The sequence below is a fragment of the Nannospalax galili genome, unplaced genomic scaffold (assembly GCF_000622305.1).
Source record: "Nannospalax galili isolate Female #2095 unplaced genomic scaffold, S.galili_v1.0 scaffold1006, whole genome shotgun sequence".
NCBI classification, from domain to species: domain Eukaryota; kingdom Metazoa; phylum Chordata; class Mammalia; order Rodentia; family Spalacidae; genus Nannospalax; species Nannospalax galili.
The window spans coordinates 1,298,792-1,304,845 of record NW_008355277.1 but is presented as its reverse complement, the minus strand read 5'-3'; positions in this window follow the sequence as shown (position 1 = coordinate 1,304,845).

The window sequence follows — 6,054 nt, the reverse complement described above, 5'->3', positions numbered from 1 at the left end:
ATTCTTTATGCAAGGCAGCGTGTGGATATTTAGTTCTGGCTCAGTTTGTTCAAAATGATTGTTTACTCCCCACTAAATTTTCTTGGAACTTTTGCCAAATCCTTTTGATCACAAATGTGAAGATTCATCTCTGGAATACCACTTGTATATCTATTTATTTTTTATCACAGGGTCTCATGTTGTTCAGGCCAGTATCAAACTCACCATGTATCTTGGGATGATCTTGAATTTATGATCCCCCTGCCTCCAGTCATCAAGTTCTGGTGTTACAGGAGTGAACCATCAGACCAAGTTGGACTCTTAACGGTATTTATTTATCAACATGTGTTACTTTTGGCAGGCATTGCACAATCTTGATTTTGTGTAATTACATGCCAAGTTTTAAATGGAAAACTCCACTCCAGCATTAAGGTCTGAAGAGGAACCAAACTGAAATATTTAAAATGGAAAACTTGATAAGTAAAAGAAAAAAAATAGCTCAGAGGAAAGTCTCAAAAGTAGATTGGATCAAATGGAACAATGAATATCAAATCTTGATGACAAGGTTAACGAAATGGATTGCTCAGTCAAAGAAATTGTCAAATCTAAAATACCCCAAGGACAGAATCTACAGGACCTCTCGGGCACTATAAAAAGACCAAACCCAAGAATCATGGTTATAGAATGAGGAGAAAAAACACAATATGCAGGACCGCTGGGATTCTATAAAAGACCAAACCTTGGCATCATAGGTAGAAAAGATAGAGAAGAAGGAAAAGAAACTCAGGTCAAAGGCATAGGGAAAACAAAACAAAACAAATCTCTCTCTCTCTCTCTCTCTCCATATATATATATATAACTCATAGAAGGAAACATCAAAGGAAAGAAATACCTATGAAAGTACAAGAGGTACACACAACACCAAGTATACAAAAACGAAAAAGTAACCCTCCATGTCATATTACAGTCAACATAGTGAATGACAGAACAGAGGAAGAATGCCGAAAACCGCGAGAGAAAGATCAAGTCACATTGCAGCAGGTTCATCAGAGTAATAGCTGAGTTCAGTGGAGAGAATGAAAGCCAGAAGTACTTGGACTGAATCTGTCCATGTCCTCAAAGACTATGGATGCCAACCAAGACTAATATACCCCCAAAACTACCCATCATAATTGAAGGAAAAAGGAAAACTTTCCAAGACAAAGACAAATTTAAAGAATTTATGTCCACCAAGGCAGATTTACTGAAAATACCTGAAGAAATACTTTGTTCTGAAGAGAAGGTTAAGCACTCTCCAGAGGGCACAAAAGATGAATAAATAATTCCAGAACAGGTAACCAAAAATGATCTAAGAAAATCATAAAAATAATAACACAGCAGGAATTAATAATCATTGGTTATTAATAGCTCTAAATATAAATGGTTTCAATTCCTCAATAAAAAGACACTAATAGATTGGATTTGAAAACAGGATCCACTCATTTGCTGTCTCTAAAAACCACCTCACAATCAGTAATTGAAATCACGTTAGGGTAGAAAGATGTACAAAGGTATTCCAAGCAAATGGAATTAAGAAATAAGAAGGTATAACAATTTTAGTACATGAAAAAGAAAAGATTTAAACTAAAATTTGTCAGAGACATAAAGTCACTTCATACTCATTAAGGAAAAATATACCAAGAGCATATTATAATCCTGAACATATAATGAGCCAAATAGAGAGTATCAAATTTTATAAAAGAAGTAAAGTTATATCTAAAAATCACACATTGACCCTGACACTGAGTGATTTTAATACACCATTGTAACCAATAGATAGGTCATTCAGACAAAACCTGAATACAGAAATCCTTGAGTTAAATGACATAAATCAAATGGACCTAACATATATTAACTGAACATTCCACCCAAACACCAAAAATACAATTTCTTCTTTGCAACACATGGAAATTTTTCCAAAATCCATCATATATTAGGGCACAAAGCAAGTCCACAAATCTAAGAAAACTGATAGAACATTCTGTGTTCTATCTGACCACAATAGAATAAAGCTAAATATCAACAGAAGTGGGAAAATACACAATGTCATGGAAACTAAACACACTACTGGATGAAAGTTAAGTCAGGAGAGATATGAAGTAGGAAAACTGAAATTTCCTGGAATTGAATGAAAATGAAAACAAACTGTACAACGAAGGAATTCCTAAGAGCACAATTTAAAACAGTAAGTGCTTACTTCAGAAAAAGACAGAAATCTCAAACAAATCACGTAATGATGAACCTGAAAGCCATGGAAAACCAAGATGAACAACATCAAAAAAGATTAACTCAGAAGAGCTAAATAAAACCAGGGTTGAAATTAATGAAATAGAAATGAATAAAACAACTCAAAGAGTTATTTAAACCAATAATTCATTGATTGAAGAGATTAAGATTGACAAACCATTAAGCAAATTTACCCCAGAGAAAGAGAGAGAAAGAGAGAGAGAGAGAGAGAATGAAATTAATAAATCTGCATTTAAATCTATATTCCACTAAACTGGAAATTCTAAAAGTGGCTAAGTTTCTCTCTCTCTCTTTCTCTCTCTCTCACAATTATAGGTTAGTTCTTTGAAAATGGAGGGGAAGAGCCTAAAAATTCATATAAAAATACAAGGAACTCAATATTGCTTAAACAGTCCTAATTTAGAAAACAAATTAAAAGATATCATGCCTTCAATTTAATTATTTTTAGGGATTTTTATTGATTTGAGAATTTCGTACAATGTATGAAAACGAAGCTGTGCAAAGATTAAATGGCTTTTGTGAATATGACAGAAAGGATGTAGATCTGGAGGTATGCCTCCTTTTAAATACTTACCTTTCACTATATCTCTTTTATGACTAATACCCATAGGATACCAAGTAAAATACTAAATAAACAGAAAATGCTTAGCATGAATGTTCACCAAGGCCGTAAATACACTACTCAGACAGTATGAGATTCCTTTCAACTAAAATCCAAACAGTAATATCATATTTGCTGCATGCAATGCTGGGAATAATCTGAGTATTCTAGCTGCACAAATTCACTGAATCCTCCTGAAGGTCTTCTGAAAAGTGCCTGGTAACCCCATCACACAGGAGAGGAACTCACAGGCTTCGATATGATTGCCAAAGTACAAACTCAGTATTCCTAAAGAGTAGTGTAATTCCATCATCCGTTTTCTGAATTTGTAAATGCTTTTGAAAAGGGTGTGTATCATAATTATTATTAGTTCTTTGTAATTTACATATTTAAGGAAAACCTCTCATCTTTCTTCCCCTCCATCACGCTCATCTTTCCTCTGAGTGAGCACAGACCAGGGTTAGTAAGAGTTGTCTTTCAGAGATGTTATATTACATAACTGAAACAAATAGAATGCATCTGCACCAAGTTGATTCCAGTTTTGTGTGTGATGTACAGCAGAGAACATGTAGGCAGTGAACCTTTAAAGAGAAAGAAAATTTAGTGTCAGGATGGCAGGGGTTAGGGCCATCCAAAGCTACAAACCAAGTCAGCAGCCCCAATAATGAACACCTAAGAGCTTTCCTGTCCTGAAAGACAGTGAAGCTATACAAAGAGAAAGTTGTTTGCTTTTCACTGACACATTGCTCATCTAAATAGACATTAATGTCTCACACCTGTATGCAAAGGAAATATAAGTGTACAAGAGAAATTCTTAATGAAATAATAACCAGCAACGTATAAAACATATGATTGCATTAATGGTAGTCCACTATTTCACTAACTACACTATGAGAATTTAAGAAGCTTTGCTAAATGCTTAAGAAATGGTCCAGCGCAGCTGGTTGAGGGCAGGTACTGCTCTTGCAGAGGCCCTGATCTGGGTTCATAGGGCAAAGTTCAGGCAGATGACAACTGTTGGTACTCCAGCTGGGGGGTAATCCTAGGTGTGGGCCTCTATGTGTACTTGTTTTCAGTGCACACACATACATACAAACACACACACACACACACACACACACACACGCACACTCATAATTAAAAACAATAAAACAAAATTGAGTTTTTTAATATATTTTTATCCATTGCTATTTATCTTATGTATACAAGTTCATCCACTAGGGTCTAGTCTGCCTATCTAGAGTCTCTCCCTTAAAGAAGATCAGCTCTCCCTCACCCAGAAGTGATCAGCTGCCAATAGGTCTTTGGCTAAGGTTGGGGCCTGCTGCCCATTTTCCCAGTTCTATGCTGGGGTTTTGTCTGCTTGAGCTTGCATGAGTCTTGTGCATGCTGACACCATTGCTATAGGTTCATATGAGCAGGATCCTAGGAACTTGTTAGACTTTGTTTCCACATGGTCATGACCTCCTCCCTGGCTCTTACAATCTTTCTGCCCCCTCTTCCACAATGATCCCTGAGCCCTGGGTGGGTGGAGTTTAATATAGGAGTTCTGTCCAGGGACCCACGCTCTGCAGACTCTCATTCCCTACACTTTGGCCACTGGCCTTTCATGTTCATCTCCTCTCTGTAGTTTCATCGATGATAGTTGAGAGATTTAGTATTTTCTATACCTCTTGTTCCACTGTGTTCTGAGAGTCTTAGATGGAGAGGTTCCATTATAGATATGTTACTTTGTGTTGGGTATTTCACAGACACTAATTCTCTGTGTGTGACTAGTTCTGGAATTCTGTAATAGATAGTCTCCATCTGTTGCCAAAGAAGCTTTTTTGATGAGTGATGACAGCCACACTTTTCTGTAAATTTAAGGAATATATATTTACATATGTGTGTGTGTGTGTGTGTGTGTGTGTGTGTGTGTGCATTTTTAAAAGACAGAGTCTTACAATATAGCTCTGAGTGACCTGGAACTCACTATGGAGAATAGACTGGTCTTGAACTCATAGGGATCTGCCTGCCTCTGCCTCCCAAGTGCTGGATTAAAGGTGTCTACCACCTTGCCCAGAAAATTTAATTTATTTATCATTTTTTATAAATATTAAATTTTATAAAGGATTATTATCTCTCTGGTTTAGAGGGAACCTTCTGTACTTTTAGTCAGAATTGTTAATTCATTCCTATTTGTCTCTCAAACTTAAATTAAATGCAGATTTAAAAGAACAAAGAGTCAATGTAAGCATTCCACTGCCAACCTCATGTGTCCCACAGTGATAAGCACCAACACTGGGAATTAAGGGTTTATCTGTAGATGTTATTGCAATACATATTTTAAGGTTTATTTTTCTTTTTAATTACAAATATGTGTTTTTTTCTGTGTAAGTATGTGCATATCCGTGCAGGTACCCCCAGAGGCCAGAGATATTGGATCATCTAGAGAGTTACAGGTGGCTGTGAGGCACCCAGCATGGGGGCTGTGAACTGAACTAGCATCTTCTGTGATAACACAAATACCTTAACCACTGAGCAATCTCTCCAATCTCTGCAGTGCTTATTTAATGAAAGAAAAATATACTTCTGAGTTATATAAGTTGTATAAAAAACAAGTCTTATGTAGTCTTTAGTTAGTAGTATATATGCTGAAGTGTTTTTAAATTTCAAAAATCCACTTTCATCATGTTGGTGGCACAGGCCTTGAATCCTTGTACTGGGGAGGCAGAGGCAGGTGGCTCTCTATGATATGGAGGCCAGCCTGGTCTACAAAGCCAGGCCAGGCTAGCTGGTGCCACCACTAGATCCCTGTTTCTAAAGGACCCCGCAAAACAATTTCTGATTGAAAAGAATTTTATTCATTGTATTATATTAATAATTTATCCCTAGTTTGTGGACCCTTTGTAGCCATATTATTCAAGATTGGTTTTAGTTGATACCAGTTAATGGGACTTTGTTTCATTCATCTTATATTTCATTAGAAAATCTACCATTGTAAATGAAGTTTTTAATGATATTGCCTCACTGTGATATAACTGAGTGAGATATTCCTTAAAATACTGCCATAAATCCCAGTTACCATTATTTGCAATTCTTACAGAACAATGAAAACACACATTTCTAAAACCATAAAAAGCTACCTGATTTTGTGTTTATTCCATGCATAATGGAATAAACCAGGCTAGCCACAAGCACACAGAACT